This window comes from Netta rufina, assembly GCF_964035555.1.
Source record: "Netta rufina genome assembly, chromosome: W".
Classification (NCBI taxonomy): Eukaryota; Metazoa; Chordata; class Aves; order Anseriformes; family Anatidae; genus Netta; species Netta rufina.
In genome coordinates this window covers 10035824-10052516 of record NC_140139.1, presented here as the reverse complement: position 1 = coordinate 10052516, position 16693 = coordinate 10035824, and the positions used below count along the sequence as shown (strand labels likewise).

The window sequence follows — 16693 nt, the reverse complement described above, 5'->3', positions numbered from 1 at the left end:
ATTTCTATTTTGGAGGAGCTGCTCCCACAGAAAGATGGCAATCTGTGTTGGTACAAGGGTGGGAGCTGAGCTGCTGTGGGAAGCCAGCTCCTACTGCTGCAAGTTTGATACCTGAGAGCTTAGACGTTCTTTTTAGACATTTTCAGCATTGCTCGTGGGAAGGTGGGATTTTTTCCCTCTTCTGAGTTAATTCAACCTATGAATGTCTGGCAGTGCTGTGCCTTGAGTGGAGATGCTTTAAAATGCTGATGCTTTAAAATACAGCTGAGTATATACTTAGGTATTTTAGGAAGGTGAAATCTAGAAGCATCTTATATTGTCATTGAGGCTGACATCCTCGAGGAGTTTGGCAGTGTTTGCTTCCAGAGAGGTTGGTGGAGTTTGAGCCCCCCTTAAAGCTCTCACCTGTGTGTTTATGGATTATTTTTGTGTACTTGGCTACCATCAGTCTTACTGTAAGATCCCAGGCTTGAGATGTGTAGGGCTATTTTATAACAAAGTTTCAAAATACCTAGTTTTACAATCCAGAGGTTTCTGCTTCACAGCAGGGCCCTGTGTTTTTGCAAACATTTGGTATTAAGCTGGATTTCAAGAGATTTTTTTAACTTGGATATTTATTGAAAAAGTACCAAGCTGCTTTTAGATGAATGAAAAGAAGCCTAAACAAAGCTCTTTATGCTGTCCTAAGCTGCACTGCAGTTATTGATCTTCCTCTTCAGGCAGTGCTTGCTGCCCAGCCTTGCTTCCCCCTGCTTATCAGCCAGGCACTTCCTATTGACAAATTCCTTGTTGAAGTGATTCAACATAATTACGTACGATAAAGGCCTTGTTAATGAAGAAATAAAGTGGTCCTTAACCACATAGTGAATGTTTCCTAATGTATTAGCGTATTTAACTTCCATTGCAGTGCTGCTTGCTTTTCCCTTTCCATCGTCAGGGTGGGTGAAGCTTTGGTGGCAGCTGATAGATTCTTCCCTTCCACCAGAGCTGGGGTGTGCTGGATCCCTGAGCACATGGCCAAGGTGGGGTCAGGGGATGTGTTGGGTCTGTCTGGGATGGAGTCACCTTTCCCTGCAGCAGCCCACACAGTGCTGTGCTCTGCACTCGTAGCTGGAACAGCACTGATATCACTCCAGTGTTGTGTCTATTGCTGCATAGTGCTGGCACAGCATCAGGACTCCTTCCAAGCCCCCAAGAGCCAGTAGGCGGGCAAGTGATGGGAAGGGGACATCTCTAGGGCAGCTGACCTAAACCAATCAAACCATAACACCTGATGTCACACTCAGCAATAAAAAGGGGGGCTCTCATGGGGGAGGGGGCTGTTCCTCCTGAACAACCGTTACGTGTTTTGAGGCCCTGCTTCCCAGGACGTGGCCGAACATTGCTCGTTGATGGGAAGTAGAGAATAACTTTTTTTTTTCCTTTCTCTCTGTGCTTCTGTGTGGCCTTTTTTTTTTTTTTTTTTCCTCCCCATTCCCTTTCCCTTTAATTAAATCATTCTCATCTCAAACCTTGAGCTCTTTGTGTTGTATTTCCTCCCCCTTCCTCTTTGAGGAGGGGGGAGTGAGAGAGCGGTTGTGGTGGAGCTTGGCTGCCCACTTGAGTAAAACCACCACAGGGTAGGTGGGCTGCAATCCCAAAATAACATCTGGGATTACCCCACAGTCAGCCCTTCCCTTCACTCCCAGCAGTGCATGCCTGGTGTGTATGGTGGAGGACAGCGAGGAAGGAGAGCAGAGGAGGACAGTGTGAGGAAGCCCTAGGAAAAGACATGGACTTAGAACAAGTCCTCAGCCTGTTGTGGCTCTGCTCAGGCCACCTGCATGGGTGGACAGGAGGTGGGATGATGAGAAGCTTGCTGTTCTTGGTACCTTTTCATCTTCTACACCATGGTGATGATCCCAGTAGGCAGGGATTAATTATCAGTGAGCTCTTGTTGCTGATTCTGGCTTCACCTTTGGAGGTCTCTTAATTTCTGCTTAATGCATTTATTAATATTCCTCCTGGAAACAAAAATAACTCTTTGCCTTGTTTACCTCCATGTGTGGTGGTTTTACTCAGGTGGGCAGCCGAGCTCCACCACAACCGCTCTCTCACTCCCCCTCTCCTCAAAGAGGAAGGGGGAGAAAATACAACACAGAGAACTCGAGGTTTGAGATAAGAAAGGTTTAATTAAAGGGAAAGGGAATGGGAGAAAAAAAACAGAGACAAAAGAAGCAATCAGTCCGCGCGGAAGCACAGAGAGAGGAAAAATTATTCTCTACTTCCCATCAGCGAGCGGTGTTCGGCCACGTCCTGGGAAGCAGGGCCCCAAACGCGTAGTGGTTGTTCAGAAGGAACAGCCCCCTCCCCCACGAGAGCCCCCCCTTTTATTGCTGAGTGTGACATCAGGTGTTATGGAATATCCCTTTGGTTGGTTTAGGTCAGCTGCCCCAGCAATGTCCCCTCCCCATCACTTGCCCACCCCCAGTCTGCTGGCTCTTGGGGGCTTGGAAGGAGTCCTGATGCTGTGCCAGCACTATGCAGCAATAGACACAACACTGGAGTGATATCAGTGCTGTTCCAGCTACGAGTGCAGAGTACAGCACTGTGTGGGCTGCTGCAGGGAAAAGGTGACTCCAGCTCAGACAGACCCAACACAACTTCCACCCCTTATTCCATAACATTTGTGTCACAATCAGGTACAGTTTAGTATATAGATGTTCTCATCACCATTGTTTTCTGTCCATTGAAGCATTTTTATGTCTGTACTTCTCTTTATTCTATAGGTCTTTTCCCAAAATGCTCATAAAAACTGTTGATGGTTTCGCCTTCATCTGTCAAAGTGGTCACTCAGGGCAGGCGAAGTTGGTTTTCTTGACACCAGCACCAGCTTAGCTCACATCAGTGTTGCACTTGCCCGGTTCCTTGCAAAGTTGACCTGTCATTGGTTCTGCAGTGTCCTCCTACAACACATAACTTGGATGACAGATTAATTTTCTCCCAGTGTTAAATCTCCTTGAGGCACACACTTGATATCCCCATCTTTCTGCATTACCCACCAGGTATACCCTGGTCCTTGGGCAAAGACAATCCCACGAGTGGGTTTGCCTTTTCCCGAGGCAGGGGCAACCCACACCGCCTTCCCCATCCACTTCCCCACACGCACTACAGGGACTTTAGCTTCTCCCACAGTGTGTAGGGGTTTTGTTTCAGCAGGACCAGGACGGTTTTCAGACCCCCTGTTGTTAACTAGCCAAGTGGCCTCTGGTAGATTTATATCCCAATGTTTCCATGTCCCAGCACCCAATGCTCGCAGCATAGTTTTTAACAGTCCATTGTACCTCTCAACCTTCCCAGAGGCTTGTGGGTGATAAGGGATGTGATACACCCATTCAATGCCATGTCTCTTGGCCCAGGAAGTGATCAAATTGTTTCGGAAGTGACTCCCATTGTCGGACTCTATTCTCTCCGGTGTACCATGTCGCCACAGCACTTGCCTTTCCAGGCCCAAGATAGTGTTTCGGGCCGTGGCATGGTTTACAGGGTATGTTTCCAGCCACCCAGTAGTTGCTTCTACCATGGTGAGTATGTACCGTTTGCCTTGGCGGGTTTGTGGAAGTGGTCCGATGTAGTCAATCTGCCAGGCCTCACCATATCGAAATCCAAGCCATCTCCCCCTGTTCCAGGGAGACTTTACCCTCATGGCTCGTTTGATTGCAGCACAGGTCTCACACTGATGGATAACCTGTGTGATGGCCTCAATGGTCAGGTCCACCCCTCGATCACGAGCCCATCTATATGTGGCGTCCCTCCCCAGATGTCCTGATGTTTCATGAGCCCATCGAGCTACAAACAGTTCACCCTTATGTCCCCAGTCTAGGTCCACCTGAGCTATTTCAATTTTTGAAGCTCGATCTACTTCTTCGTTGTTCTGATGTTCTTCGGTAGCACGATTCTTAGGCATATGGGCATCTACATGACGTACCTTTACAGCCAGGTTTTCTACCCGGGCAGCAATATCTTGCCACAGGGTAGCAGCCCTGATAGGTTTACCTCTGCGCTGCCAGTTGTTCTGTTTCCATTGTCGCAGCCACCCCCATAGCGCATTTGCCACCATCCATGAGTCAGTGTAGAGATACAGTACCGGCCACTTTTCTCTTTCAGCAATTTCTAGGGCCAGTTGTATAGCTTTCACTTCTGCATACTGACTTGACTCACCTTCCCCTTCCATGGCCTCCACAACTTGTCGTGTGGGACTCCACACAGCAGCTTTCCACTTCCGATGGCTCCCTACCACACGGCAGGATCCATCAGTGAACAACACATATTGCTTTCTGTCTTCTGGCAACTCATTGTATGGTGGTGCCTCTTCAGCACGAGTTACTTCTTCTGTCGGTGCTCCGAAATCCCTGCCCTCTGGCCAGTCCATAATCTCTTCCAGGATTCCCGGGCGACTGGGTTTCCCCATTCGAGCCCGCTGTGTAATTAACGCTACCCATTTACTCCACGTAGCATCGGTTGCATGATGTGTAGTGGGGATTTTCTCTTTGAACATCCAATGTAACACAGGTAGCCGTGGGGCCAAGAGAAGTTGTGCTTCTGTACCAACAACTTCTGAAGCTGCTCTAATCCCCTCATATGCTGTTAATATTTCCTTTTCAATTGGGGTGTAATTGGCTTCTGATCCTCGATAGGCCCGGCTCCAGAACCCCAAAGGTCGGCCTCGAGTTTCTCCTGGGGTCTTCTGCCAGAGGCTCCAGGTGAGCCCATGCTCCCCAGCTGCAGTGTACAGTATGTTTTGCACAGCTGGTCCAGTACGGACAGGCCCAAGGGCTACTGCACGAGCTATTTCTTGTTTGAGTTGTTCAAAGGCCTGTTGTTGCTCGGGGCCCCACTCGAAAGAGTTCCTCTTTCGAGTCACTCGATATAGAGGACTCACAAGCTGACTATAGCCTGGCACATGCATTCTCCAAAATCCCACAAGACCTAGGAAAGCTTGTGTTTCTTTTTTGCTAGTTGGCGGAGACATAACTGTTATTTTGTTGATCACATCCGTCGGAATGTGGCGACGTCCATCCTGCCATTTTACCCCCAAGAACTGGATTTCCTGTGCAGGTCCCTTGACTTTATTCTGTTTAATGGCAAATCCAGCTTTCAGAAGAATTTGAATTATTTTCTTCCCTTTCCCAAAAACTTCTTCTGCTGTGTTACCCCATACGATGATATCATCGATATACTGCAGGTGTTCAGGAGCGTTCCCCTGTTCCAGTGTCGTCTGAATCAGTCCATGGCAGATGGTAGGGCTATGTTTCCACCCCTGGGGCAGTCGATTCCAAGTATACTGAATGCCCCTCCAAGTGAAAGCGAACTGTGGCCTGCATGCTGCTGCTAGAGGGATAGAGAAAAATGCATTAGCAATATCAATTGTAGCATACCACTTAGCTGCCTTTGACTCTAGTTCGTACTGGAGTTCTAGCATGTCTGGCACTGCTGCACTTAGTGGTGGTGTGACTTCATTCAGGCCCCGATAGTCCACTGTTAGCCTCCACTCGCCATTGGACTTCCGCACTGGCCATATAGGACTGTTAAAAGGTGAATGAGTCTTGCTGATCACTCCTTGGCTCTCCAGGTGGTGAACTAACTCATGGATAGGAATCAGGGAGTCTCGGTTGGTGCGATATTGCCGCCGGTGCACAGTTGTAGTCGCAATTGGCACTTGCTGTTCTTCAATCCTCAGCAATCCTACAGCAGAAGGGTCTTGTGAGAGACCAGGCAGGGTAGACAGCTGCTTAATCTTCTCTGTGCTCAAGGCAGCTATGCCAAAAGCCCACCGGTACCCTTTTGGATCCTTGAAGTACCCTTTCCTGAGGTAGTCTATGCCAAGGATGCACGGAGCCTCTGGGCCAGTCACGATGGGGTGCTTTTGCCACTCATTCCCAGTTAGACTCACTTCAGCTTCCAATATGGTTAGCTCTTGGGATCCCCCCGTCACTCCGGAGATAGAGATGGGTTCTGCCCCTTGGTGGCCTGACGGCATTAGGGTACACTGTGCGCCTGTGTCCACTAAAGCTTTATATTTTTGCGGTTCCGGTGTGCCAGGCCATCGAATCCACACAGTCCAGTAAATCCGGTTGTCCCTCTCCTCTACCTGGCCAGAGGCAGGGCCCCACTAGTCCTGGTCGGAGTATCTATCAATTATTTCTTTCAAACGTGAAGCAGAAATCTCTTCATCAGGGTCAGGAGTAATACTATTCCTTCTACTGCCTCTGGGGGACTGTTCAACAGAAACTGGGGCAGCAATCCTCCTAGGGGCCCTCTTTGTTGCTGTTGTATCTTTCCGTAGCTCACGTACCCGAGCAGCTAGGGCCGAGGTCGGTTCACCATCCCACTTCCTCATATCTTCCCCGTGGTCACGTAAATAAAACCACAAGGTACCTCGTGGTGTGCGTCCCGGATTCTCCCTTGTTTGAGCTGGGGACTGCTGGCGCTTGATGGCCGAAAGATTTTTCCGTTTAGGTGAGGACGAAGCTATGTGTTCATCTAACCGTTGGGACAGTTTCTCCACAGCTGAAATGCAGCCCCGTACTGGGGGAGAGAGATTTTCTTCATATTTATGAAGCTGGTTGGACACGGTATCCACAGTTGGCCCCATCCCCTCGTGCCAACCCATGACTGCCAGTGTGCTGGCATGTGTTGGGGGTGCAGCTCGTACAAACTTCCGCCACATGGACGCTGTGCATTGGACTTCATCGGGGTCTTTAGGTGTCTGGGCGTTGTTTAAATCACTATAAAGCATCTCCAGCACAGCTAATTCCCGCAGCTGCTGGATGCCCTTATCCATAGTGGTCCATTTGTTTACTTGGTAGACAATATCCTCTTTGTGGGGATACCTTTCTTTCACTGCTGTTAGGATTCGCCTCCAGAGGCTGATAACTTGTGCCTCTCTTCCAATTACTCTATCAATGAGTCTTTCTCTAGAAAGGGATCCCAGCTGCTTGGCTTCGTTGCCTTCTAGCTGTTGGGTATTGGCCCCACTATCCCAGCATCGAAGCAGCCAAGTGAGGATGTGCTCACCTGGATGGCGACTGAAGTCTTTCCGTATTTCTCGCAGCTCACTCAGAGATAGAGACCGAGTAGTTTCTGATTCATCTATGATTTCAGTCTCTTCTTTGCGATGTTGCCGTGATAACGCTGCTTTAGAGCCACTTGCCTTTTCCTCTTCTCCCTCATCCGTAGAAGGAGCTTCTTCCCTTACTAAACGACCTGATCTCCGTTTCCACTGTTTCGTCTTTACTACAGGGGCGACTGATACCATAGATGGTCGGTCCTCTAGGGTGGTCACATTGTGTGCTGTCTCATTATCAAATTCAGGAACCTCCCTATCCCCTTGAGGGTGCTGGGCAATGTTAATTGACATCTGATAGGCGTAAGCCAGACCCCAGCAGAGTGCAGCCAGCTGGTGGAGTTCTCTAGTATTGCCAGGGTCAGGGCATACGTCTTTCAAACATTCCACCAGTTTTCTTGGATTTTGTACTTGTTCAGGGGTGAAATTTAGAACCATTGGGGGAGAAAACCGTGATAGGTACCTGCCCAAATCCCCCCACACACCTTGCCACCCACAACTTTGTCTGGGGACAGGTCCTTGAATAATATTCTTAATAAATTGCTTTACTTTGGGGAAGATGACAAACACTAGACCTAGTGATAGGAGGATAATATCTGACCAGGGGTATCCAAGGTACTGAAAGGCTGCTGTAATTAGCCCACAGGGAGAAAAGTAGAAGGCACTGTAATTCCTAATATTTTCAATAAGATAATCTCCAGGAGACCAGGAGGATAACAATGCCGGGTTTGAATACCAAACAAAACTGAAGGCCAGTATGTTACAGCACAACATGATAAAAAAAACAAGCACAGACTTCAACACTTTCTCCGATCGGATGTAAAGGAAAAAAGAAAACAGAGAGTGGGCTATATACAACATATCCACACAGAAAAGTATTACCAGAAAACCAAGCATTATGACTACCAATATGTTAGTTGTAAATACTTCAATCAATGCTATTGTTATCTCAACCCTCGAGCCCCACGTTGGGCGCCAAAAAGGACTGTGGTGGTTTTACTCAGGTGGGCAGCCGAGCTCCACCACAACCGCTCTCTCACTCCCCCTCTCCTCAAAGAGGAAGGGGGAGAAAATACAACACAGAGAACTCGAGGTTTGAGATAAGAAAGGTTTAATTAAAGGGAAAGGGAATGGGAGAAAAAAAACAGAGACAAAAGAAGCAATCAGTCCGCGCGGAAGCACAGAGAGAGGAAAAATTATTCTCTACTTCCCATCAGCGAGCGGTGTTCGGCCACGTCCTGGGAAGCAGGGCCCCAAACGCGTAGTGGTTGTTCAGAAGGAACAGCCCCCTCCCCCACGAGAGCCCCCCCTTTTATTGCTGAGTGTGACATCAGGTGTTATGGAATATCCCTTTGGTTAGTTTAGGTCAGCTGCCCCAGCAATGTCCCCTCCCCATCACTTGCCCACCCCCAGTCTGCTGGCTCTTGGGGGCTTGGAAGGAGTCCTGATGCTGTGCCAGCACTATGCAGCAATAGACACAACACTGGAGTGATATCAGTGCTGTTCCAGCTACGAGTGCAGAGTACAGCACTGTGTGGGCTGCTGCAGGGAAAAGGTGACTCCAGCTCAGACAGACCCAACACACCATGAAATGTGGCAGTGATAATGAGACATGATGCCTTGTGATGTCAACCTGGGAGAGCTCCCAAAAGTCACCCTCTTCCAACTGTAGAGGTTCTTTCCATGAACATTTCTTAATATTTTTATCTGAAATAATAGCCCATAGTATTTTGGTTGGCGCAGTGCTTATTATTCTGTTCTGGTTATTGTTGTCACTTAACCTTGCATTTTTTCACTAACAAATCAATTTAGCAAACAACCTAAACACTTTAAAGATAACAAAAATATCATGTCTTCATTTTCATCTTTAGCCAACAAGCAGGGTCACTGTAACCTTTCTGGATAAATAGAGCGACTTGTATGTATCAGTGGGCTCATTTACAGAGCTGTTCCCTGTGTTGGGAGCACTTTTTAGACCTCTATTTCACCGCTTGCATCTCTGCAGAACTAAAACAAAGCAGTAGGAGGAACAGCTGGAAATATTGCCTGGGAGCCCAGTGCCTCTTGGGCGTTGTGCTTTTGCTGTGTTAATATCCACTAAGGGCAAGGTTGTTTCCTCTGTGCATGGCTAGGGAGCTTGTGAAGCTGTGATTTCAAGGGGCAGCCCAATAGTGTTCTGAAGTGGTGAAAAACGTCCACATTCGGTGGATTCATGGGGTGTTTGCAGGGACTCTGGCTGTGGTTGTCCTTCTCCTGCAAGAGCAGTTAGAGTACCTGTGTGGGCACCTCTGAAACCCTGAGAACTTTGTCTCTGTTTGGGTACATGGAGGAAGGCAGTGTGGGTAAATAACAGCCAAGCAGGTGGTCAGCTGCAGAGTAATTAATTTATAGCCTATCAGAGCAATTCTGAGAAGTTACTGAAATATACATTTGGAAGGTGAGGGGGGACCAAAATGGTCCTGTGCCCATTCTGCAGCCTGTGTGAGAGGCATTGCACTGGGTGTTGCACAGCGTAGGCTGAAGCCCCACGGCTGCTCAGCAAGCCTCTTAAGCAGCCTAAAATCTCAGTAATGGTATCAATATGCCAATAGACATTGATTAGCAAAGCTCTGGTATTTACATCGGAGGCCTTGATTAGAAGTACTGGTAAGGATCTGAGTGAATTCTGTTGGCATGTGAGAGCCTATTGATCTGGTTTTCTCATCCTGAGCCATTGACTCAGCTCTCCAAAACTGAGAGGTTCTTTCTGGGAACAGAGGCACTTCTGATCCCACTGAGCTGAATGACAGCACCTACTTGGGAGGCTTTTTTTCCTTTTCTTATGTTGTGTGCCAGTAGAAGATACTATTAAAAAATAAATACAAGTCACTGAAGGTGACAGAAATAAGCTTTGTTGGTGTGCTCCAGGTCTGTCCCGAGCTGGCAGTCAGCTCCCTGTAAATTCAAGAGGGGTTTTATACCAGAAGTATTGCTTGCACATTGGCTTTGCTGGCAAAAGGATTTCACCCAAGGATCCTCACCAAAGGATTTCACTTTGATTTCATCAAAGGTAGAGGCAGGCTTAAGTGTACCTCCAGCAGCTGGCTCTTTCTGCTCAGCTGGCAGGGGTGGAAATGGTGCTTAGGGCTCCTTTTTTTTCTTCTCTGCCAGACCCAGTACAACAAGACACATTGAAGGGAGTTTCTCCCTGATGAGAGTTTCTTGGCAAGCATGGGGAACTAAATTTTAAACTGAAATAACAATTCAGTGACTGAATGGGGCCACTGGAGAAAGATTGGTACTGCATTTGAAAGGATAATAGCTCAGAGCAGCTCCTGGAAGACACTGGAGACTTATGAGTAAATACTTTGTAGCTGCTATTTCTTGAAAATTGTATGGATGATTGGGGTACCTGTAGATTGTTCCCATTATATGAGTAACAAGAGATGAACCAGAGAAGAAATTTGTGTTCAGTTATGTCACTGTTAGATGCAGACAACTGAAGAGCACTTGATAGAAGGCTAGATTAAATGACCCACTTGGATGTGCATCTGCGGAGCTGGCGTGCCAGGCGTACCAGGACTCCTGCAAACTGACAGCATCTGGGGCACTGTCAAGAAAGACTTCATCTAGGTGGTCATGAAATGCTTTTTTTTTTTTTCTTTCAAGCTTCCTTTGTGCACCGCAAACAAGTAAAAATAAGGAGTATTCTCAGTCTTGTTTTTTGTTTGTTTGTTTTGTTTGTTTGTTTCTTTGTTTTTTTTTTTGCCAAACACCTTTATCAGAGCTGATCTCAAGAGAGGTTTTGGCTCATTGGCACATTGATCCAGCCTGTTCATCTTTCACGTGCTCCTTTTTACAAGGATACTGTCCTTTGGGGCTGTATTATATATGATTTGCATTGCAGGAGCAGCCTCAGATGAAGCTCCTGTTCTGCCATGAACATGGTCCTTGCATCCCAGATTGAAAGTCTGTGTTTCTGTCTATATTTTAAGCATCCCTTACAAAGCAGCAATTAATTAGTCCTGACATATTACAGAATCACGGAATCACAGAATTTCTAGGTTGGAAGAGACCTCAAGATCATCGAGTCCAACCTCCGACCTAACACTAACAGTCCCCACTAAACCATATCCCTAAGCTCTACATCTAAACGTCTTTTAAAGACTTCCAGCGATGGTGACTCCACCACTTCCCTGGGCAGCTTGTTCCAATGTCTAACAACCCTTTCGGTAAAGAAGTTCTTCCTAACATCCAACCTAAAACTCCCCTGGTGCAACTTTAGCCCATTCCCCCTCGTCCTGTCACCAGGCACGTGGGAGAACAGGCCAACCCCCACCTCACTACAGCCTCCTTTAAGGTATCTGTAAAGAGCAATAAGGTCGCCCCTGAGCCTCCTCTTCTCCAGGCTGAACAAGCCCAGCTCCCTCAGCCGCTCCTCGTAGGACTTGTTCTCCAGGCCCCTCACCAGCTTCGTCGCCCTTCTCTGGACCCGCTCAAGCACCTCGATGTCCTTCTTGTAGCGAGGGGCCCAAAACTGAACACAGTACTCGAGGTGCGGCCTCACCAGAGCCGAGTACAGGGGGACGATCACCTCCCTAGCCCTGCTGGCCACACTGTTTCTTATGCAAGCCAGGATGCTGTTGGCCTTCTTGGCCACCTGAGCACGCTGCTGGCTCATATTCAGCCGACTATCCACCATCACTCCCAGGTCCTTCTCTGCCTGGCAGCTCTCCAACCACTCATCTCCCAGCCTGTAGCTCTGCTTGGGGTTATGTCGTGGTTTAACCCGACCGGCAGCTAAACACCACGCAGCCGTTCGCTCACCCTCCCCCCTCCCTCTCTGGGACGGGGGAGAGAAATGGAAAGTGAAGCCCGTGAGTTGAGATAAAGACAGTTTAATAAGACAGGAAAAAAAAAATAACAAAAATAATAATAACAATAATAATAATGATGATACAATGGGGATAATACGAAAGTAATAATAGTATGTACAAACAAGTGATGCACAATGCAATTGCTCACCACCCGCTGACCGATGCCCAGCCTAACCCCGAGCAGTCCGGCCCCCTCCCCCCGGCTAGCCACCCCTATATATTGTTTAGCATGACGTCAGATGGTATGGAATACCCCTTTGGCTAGTTTGGGTCACCTGTCCTGGGTCTGTCCCCTCCCAGCTCTTACTGCACCCCCCAGCCTGCCCGTTGGCAGGACAGAGCAAAGGCTGAGATGTCCTTGGCTTAGTATAAGCACTGCTCTGCAACAATTAAAGCATCGGGGTGTTATCAGCACTCTTCTCATTCTAAGCCAAAACACAGCATTCCACCAGCTACTAGGAAGAAAATTAATTCTGTGCTAACTGAAACCAGGACAGGTTATTGCATCCCAGGTTGGAGGACCCGGCACTTGGCCTTGTTAAACTTCATGCAGTTGACCTCAGCCCATCGGTGCAGCCTATCCAGATCCTCCTCCAGAGCCTTCCTACCCTCAAGCAGATCGACACACGCGCATAGCTTGGTGTCATCTGCAAACTTACTGAGGGTGCACTCAATGCCCTTGTCCAGATCATCGATGAAGATATTAAAGAGGACCGGCCCCAGCACCGAGCCCTGGGGAACGCCACTAGTGACTGGCCTCCAACTGGACTTGACTCCATTTAGCACGACTCTTTGGGCCCGGCTATCCAGCCAGTTTCTAACCCAAGCGTGCGCCAGTCCAAGCCAAGAGCAGCCAGTTTCTTGAGGAGAATGTTGTGGGAGACGGTGTCAAAAGCCTTGCTGAAGTCAAGGTAGACCACATCCACAGCCTTTCCCTCATCCACCCAGCACATCACTTTGTCATAGAAGGAGATCAGGTTCCTCAAGCAGGACCTGCCTTTCATAAACCCATGCTGACTGGGCCTGATCGCCTGCTTGCCCTGCAAGTGCTGTGTGATGACTCTCAAAAGGATCTGCTCCATGAGCTTCCCTGGCACTGAGGTCAAACTGACAGGCCTGTAGTTTCCTGGGTCTGCCCTCTGGCCCTTCTTGTAGATGGGCGTCACGTTTGCTAGCCACCAGTCAACTGGGACCTCCCCCGATAGCCAGGACTGCTGATAAATGATGGATAGTGGCTTGGCCAGCTCCTCTGCCAGTTCCCTCAGTACCCTTGGGTGGATCCCATCCGGCCCCATCGACTTGTGCACATCCAGGTGCCGTAGCAGGTCACCAACCAGTTCTTCGTGGATAGTGAGGGCCACATCCTGCTTCCCATCCCCTTCCACCAGCTCAGGGTACTGGGTATCCAGAGAACAACCGGTATTGCCGCTAAAGACTGAGGCGAAGAAGGCATTAAGCACCTCCGCCTTTTCCTCATCTCTTGTAACTAAGTTTCCCCCTGCATCCAGTAAAGGATAGAGATTCTCCTTAGTCCTCCTTTTTGTGTTGATGTATTTATAAAAACATTTTTTGTTATCTTTAACGGCAGTAGCCAGATTGAGCTCCAGATGAGCTTTGGCCTTCCTAATTTTGTCCCTGAATTATTATTATAAAATATTTTTATTATTATAAAAATATTACCCCAGACAGACAATTTGTAGTGTCTCCTTAATAGCAAAGGGAGAAATGGTGAGGACTGATGGGACATGCTGCACACAAGTACCAGAGAAGATAACTAAAACTTCTGACTGCTGTTGTTAAGCCTTGTTGTCGTAAGCTAGTGTATTGCTAATACAGCGAACAGGAATACACTTGATAATTAATCTATTTTTTCAAAACTAGGTTGGCACAGCTACAGGTGGGGTTGAAAATTGTCAGTCCTTGTAGTGAGGAGCTTCCTGTGAAAACTGTCTCTGCAAAGAGATGCACTGAAATGATTCCTCTTCTGCTTTGCTTGCAGGGAGTTGGATTCTGACATGCTGTGGCATCTAGAGAAATGGATTTTGGTCGACCTTCCAAGTAAAGAGGCGTGGTGAGCAATGATCCAGCACTGGCTGCCCCCTCTGAGCAACAGCGGAGGAGTGGAGCTGAGAACAGATCTGGACTACAGCTTGCTGGGACAGGTGAGACAACACTGCAGCAGCTTGGGGACTTTCAGAGTGGGAAACAAGCAAGAGTGATATGTACTGTCGACAGTGATGGGATTGTGTCATGGTGGAAGAGGTCCAGGGCAGAGGGTAGGGACAGCACCTCTCTGTATGCAGCAATTGCGACATACAAGGCTGGGGGAAGGACTTTGGGTCCGTCTGAAGTTCCAGCCAGCCAGAAATTAGTGAGAGGCAGGGCTGAGCATATCATAGGTACACACCTGGCTGTGGAAATCACTGGTTCCACACAGCTCTGCTTGCAGAGTCATGTTTTCTGATCCTCTCTGTTGGGCCAATTTTTCAGCCTTAAATACAGGGAGACTTACAGCAATAGTATGTTCTCTCACTCTTCTTACTGGGCTGGGAGCACTTCCAATTCACTGGGGTAATGAACAATTAATTGGGTAGGGAAGGTTTGTCACAGTTCCACTGCAGCAGGAGAAACCAGCTTTCAGACAAGAGTGAGATTCACTAGGAAATCAGGCTTGCTTTATTTAGCCCCTCGTCACATCCTAAATTCTTTAGAAATATCTACAGCTTTCCCAGTTGTCTCTTTTCTTCTGTTCAGAGACAATTCTGCTCAGTTTTTGTTTTATAAATAAGGAAATGTAGTTATTTTGTTAACAGGAAAGCTGGGAACAGACACAGAAAAGTGAGTTTTAGTTGACTTACAGAAACCTGTCACTTAGAAAGAAAATGCTCAGTATTTCCTTTGCACCTGAAAGGTACTGTGGACATTCAAAGCTAGAGTAACCAGCGTAATGTTGGGGTGAGGAAGGGGTTTGTAGGAAGGTGCATATATATATATGTACATATACACATATGTATCTATGTATACATATATAATGTGTGTAGGAGTTGGACTCAAGGACCCCTGTGGGTCCCTTCCAACTCTGGATATCCTGATTTTGTATTCTATGATATATTTCTGACAGCAATAGAATTTACAGATACTTTATAAAAATACACATAAAACATATATGCTTGTAAATGCCACTGTTGTCTGATTTATAAGGCTGTAAGCTGTAATGTATTGTTCTGGTTCTGTCACAGAAAACTGATGGGTACTCTGGTTCTGACATCAAACTTGTGTGCAAGGAAGCAACCATGAGAACAGTGAGGAAAATCTTCGATGCTCTTGAAAACCATCAGCAAGGTACCACAGCTTTTATTAGAGAATCTAATCTGGGAAATGCTGATCCACTGCTGTAACTCTAGAAATTACGTTAACCCCAGCAGGTGGATCTCTTTCTGCTTAGAGAAGTTTTAAACTCCATTTCTAAAACATTTACTAAAGCTAATGTTTCTGAAAATTAGCCCTTTTTTATGTCAGTATCTGTGCATAAATATGAATTTCTCTTTATCTCTCTAGGTTCATTCTACTGTTTTTATATAGTAAGTCATATGTTAGACTTAAAAGAATATCTTTTGGTAGTAATAATGTTATTTGACCTGTTTTCTCTAGGTAACAGTAACTTACCTGTGATCCAACTGGACACAATCACAACAGCAGATTTCCTAGATGTGATTGCCCGTACCAAGCCATCGGCAAAAAAGCTGAGCCAGAAGTACACAGCTTGGCAGAGAGAGTTTGAGTCAGTTTGGAGAGAACTAAAAGACTGAGAACTTCAAAGACTTTTGCTATCCAAAATGGCATCTGTGTCACCTCCAAAGGATTTGGATTTGATTGATTTTGATTAATTTTTAGTCTTTTTTCGTGGTATTTGTTTACAGGTCTGTAGTACAAGAGCTGGAGCAGAAAGTTTGTTAAGAGCAATTAGATGGTTAGTGTAATTCTTCCTTTCTGAGACTCACTAAATCATCACAATCAGAGCAGCTCTAGCAACAGAGGCTTGCATGCCTTTTTAATGAAGCAAAAACAATCGTTTTCAATGATATTCAGTTTAATAGTGCCTGGTAAACTTGGTTAGTTTGTTGTTTTAATCTGCAATCAGAACCTTGATCATAGAATGGTTTGGGTTGGAAGGAACCTTAAAGGTCATCTTGATGTGCCAAACATATTACGTTCCGGTTGGTTTGGGATATTTCCAAGGTGGAAAGTGCAAGGGATCAGAAGAATTTGGAATTATTGTAGAAAATCAGCATCTATCTAGGCTAATCTGGCTAGAAACTGGATTGCTGGTAACCCACTGGTTTGCAGCCAGTCATAAAACGTGAGGTGAGTCACATAAAAAAGGTGAGTCTGTGCAGTGCTGCGGTATTACCCAAGTTGGAGACTTTGCTGCTGATAATCATGGCCAAGTAACCAGTCAGATGCCTGTCAAGCTTTTTATTGGAAATTCTAAGTCATTTTTTCAGCCTTTCAGGACTCATCACTGTCCCCCTCTTACCTTCTCTCTTGCTTGGCAAGACAGTTATTTTCTGTTTCTTCCAATGTTTTCTTTGCATGGTTTTCTGTGAAGCTGCTTTTTTAAGTGTCACGATGCTCTCCAGCATGCTCCTGGACCTCTGGAGAAGCAACAGTCCCCTTTTGTTCTATTGTCTTGAGACATGGGGTTAGAAATTAGTTGGAAAATTGTCAGGTG

The 16693-nt window shown here is 46.9% G+C and overlaps 1 pseudogene across 1 annotated transcript in view; it reads left to right on the top strand.

Moving 5' to 3' along the window:
• Positions 1–15770, top strand: part of LOC311220834 (katanin p60 ATPase-containing subunit A-like 2) — a 32214-nt pseudogene extending 16444 nt beyond the window's left edge. The window contains exons 6-8 of the transcript in view: positions 13961–14123; positions 15201–15303; positions 15613–15770. The product of the transcript in view is annotated as a katanin p60 ATPase-containing subunit A-like 2 (transcript). The remainder of the gene's footprint in view (positions 1–13960; positions 14124–15200; positions 15304–15612) is intronic.
• The last annotated feature ends 923 nt before the right edge of the window (positions 15771–16693 follow it).